General features: G+C 30.8%; 1 pseudogene; it reads right to left on the reverse strand.

Annotated features, from left to right (window-relative positions):
• Positions 1-667: 667 nt before the first annotated feature.
• On the reverse strand, positions 668-3405 carry LOC139881869 (inositol oxygenase 1-like; annotated as a pseudogene).
• Between the last annotated feature and the right edge of the window lie 246 nt (positions 3406-3651).

Below are 3651 nucleotides of genomic sequence, written 5' to 3' on the forward strand. Positions count from 1 at the left end.
ATGAGATTGTAAAAATAGTTTTAATATGGACCAGTCTTGGACGATGTTTTTCGAGCCACCTACTATTTTTAGTTAATTTGGAGGGCAAGGTCCTTCATCCAAGGACTATCAACTAGTTGACATGACTGGATTCGGCTATTATAAATCTTAATAATAAATTTTTACTCATTTATCAAAAAAACAAAAAATAAAAGTAAGTTTTGAAATAACACGAAACTTAGAAATTGTTCCATGATCTAGTTCTACTTGTGGAGCGCCTTTTTGTTCTTATTTCTTATGCACGTTAGATGATGTATTTTTAAAGAGTTAAGCCCATGTTCTTTTTCTCGGATATTGGGCCTTTCTTGTAAACGAAGCCCATTTAGAGTCTGTTTGATTTTCTGAGCCTTATATCAGGCTCTTTGTGAGCTTTAAAATATATGGCATAATATAAACACTTCACTCTCAAGGAGTAATTATGATATTCAGGAAAGATAAAGGACGTACTATGAAGAAACGCAGAAGCAAGAACTTTTATTTATTTTAGTCACTTTCATTTTAAAGTTTGCTTTAGTTACAATCACAACAAACTAATTAGACATAGTGCCCTAAACTTTATTTAACTCCAAATCTAACTGGAGAGCTTTTTTTAGTTGATAAACAGAGGATTTTGGTTTGGACATTTCCTTTACCACTTGAGCTTGGCTGGGAAGTACTGCAAATTTATTAAAAAAAAAGGCTTAATATATCAATAAATATATATTAATAATATGAAAATAAATAAATTTATAAGTGTCAATGAAATATATATATAACCTTCTCAATAAGGGAGAGATAGCAGGGCTTCACTTCTTCTACATTGATCTTCACTTTGCTCTTGCTGTACAGATCATATTTGCTGCACCGATGTAGCAAAAACCTATGTTTAGACATCATTACATTTACGTCAAGTATATATGCTAATATGCTTTCAATAACTTATATCTTAAATAGCTGATTGAACCTAAAACTAATCAACTCGTAATTAATGTCGGAGCAAACACGATACATGATATATATAGTTATCGTTTATAGATAGATAGATAGATGATCTTACTTGAAAATTTTGAGCCATTTCAGCATCTCCTTGTCTTCCTCATTCATCAAGAAGGTGTACGCAACCGGATCGATGCAGTGCTATTTGAAATTCATAGAAATTATATATTTGGTTAATAATAATTTGAGTTAATTTTCAAATTTTCTTAATTAGTTTCCCACGAATTTATATAATTAATGAACATGAAAAGGTACGTACCATAGAAGGAATGGAACCTGATAATGAAAAGAGCAGCAGGAGGAAGACTTGTATTGTTTCCTTTCGCGACCTATCATCAAATTAATTGACAAATGATTAACCATGGTTACATGGTCTTAGTTTTTTTTTGCTTCATTCGAGGGCAAATGAAAGTTTTAGTCTACGCCTCAGGTATAATCATTCCACTTCCAAGTTTGAGGATCCTCCCCCCTCCAAAACAAGCATTAGATTTTCTAGAGTTTTATCATTTTTGGGCTTGTATATATGCTATTGTTTTATCAGACATTTTCCCAGAATTTTACATAGAATGTTTGTATTTGATTTCTAGATATTTCAACTTTTAATATCGTGTTTTGAGGGAGAGAATTAAAAAAAATTAATAATTAAAAATATTCAGCCTGTTTTTTTTGATTGATGTAATCATCATTTACTAAAAATCTTTATAATCGTGTCATTATTAAAAAAGGAAATAAAATTTCTTAATATTTGAAAAAACTAAGACAGCTGAATACTTACAGAGTACATGTATTCATCATGGCTAGATGAGAAGATAACATTATGAAGCCCACAATTTTCAGTATAGACTCCTAACTTTGTGCTGTAAACTGGATGATCGTAATCCGGATTTCCCTTGAAATACTGTGGTAAAAATGCATTAACAATTAATAGTTGTGTATGAAGAGACATGTTAATTAGAAATGTGTTTCGTAAAATTTACCTTGTGGTGCACTATCGACTCGTCAAATGCACATCCTAAAGGAAATGTGTCACCTACATAAATAATTAACGGATTTTACATACATAAATAAACCATAACTAAAATAAAATTTCTAAATTACCAAAAAAATCACAGTAAATTAAATTTTGCATTTTTCTTTTTCTGTTGTGAAATTACCAACAACACTCCACTGTGGATGCTCCCCAAATGCAGGGTGCAACAAAACTTTTCCCAAGTCTGCAACGTAATCAAAAAATTAAAAATTAACAGCTGGAAATTGTAATTTATATAATTTCACATTAGGGTTAATCGATTTTTATTTTTATTTTTTTACCATGAATGAGAGCAGTAAGATGGAGCCAATCCTGATCAGGATAATCCCTCCTGATTGCTTCAGCAGATTGAAGGAGATGTTCGATTTGCGGCTCATCGAGGTCAGGGTCACTTTCGTCCACAAATTCGTTCAGTAATTCAATGCATTCCCATACACTCATCTCTGCCCTGTCAAATTTCAAGTACTCTTCTTTTTTCTTTTTTGCCTGCATTAGTTAATTCATTTTCCAATATAGCAATATTTTTTAGTAATATCTTTTTTAGTAATATCTTCGTTTTAAAATATATATAAATTTTTAAATTTATATTTATTTTAGGACAGAAAAAATATTTATTATAAAGAATTGATTGAAATGAGATTAAATTATTTACAAATTCATAAGTTTGGTAAATGTGATTTTTCCAGTAGAAATCCTCCACAATTGCATTCCTAGCGCCCTCTTTGTCATAGTCCCTACAACAAACATCATGTATAAATGTTCAAATTAACATTTCAAACCGATAATTTATACATAAGGAGATGAATTCATCGTACGAAAATTCGATCAATTAAGATATTAATTAGCATGAAAATCAAATTTAAGTACCGGAAGTTAAGGCCGAAAGCATTGTTCTCAGGGATAGCAAACTCTCCATCACGCTTAAATTCACCAACTGATTCTTTGGGGGCATCAACATTTTCAACAGCAGCCTCTGTGAAAAATATCAAATCAACAATGCGAATAAACGATTGCTAACTAAGAAAAAATAAATGTGTGAAGTTCTAATTAGAGCAAGAAATTGACTATTGGGCTAGATTAGCGATGTTACCGAAGACGAAGACAGTCATTTTGGGAGAAAATTAGATTATTTTATTTTATTTTTTTGAAAGTAAAAGATAAATGCTCTATCCTATTTATAGGCTCGAAGTGTGACATTTTTTTCCTGGTCAAGACCTGTGACTTGTAGGGGCATCCATATTTATTTTGCCACAAATCTAGTAACATGTTACTTCTGACTTGGTGATAGTCTAACTTCCTCTTATCATGCTACTAGTTCTATGTTCCTTTTCTCCTGATCGCTTATCAAATTGTTGTGTCATTGTAGTTAAGCGAGTACCTTACTTGTTCATTAACAAAGTGTTTATCACTATTAGATCATCATTTAAATTTTGACTAATTAATTTTAAACATAGCCAATGGTCATGATGATCTGGTAAATATGGAACAAGTGAGGGGCAAGATGGTATATTTAATTGAATATTAAATGAGATAAAACTGAATTTGTCGTTTTCTTTTTATGAACAAACTGAATTTGTCGATACTAAAAGAAAAAAATAGAAAGTTTA

The sequence above is a fragment of the Rutidosis leptorrhynchoides genome, unplaced genomic scaffold, assembly GCF_046630445.1.
Source record: "Rutidosis leptorrhynchoides isolate AG116_Rl617_1_P2 unplaced genomic scaffold, CSIRO_AGI_Rlap_v1 contig204, whole genome shotgun sequence".
Taxonomy (NCBI): domain Eukaryota; kingdom Viridiplantae; phylum Streptophyta; class Magnoliopsida; order Asterales; family Asteraceae; genus Rutidosis; species Rutidosis leptorrhynchoides.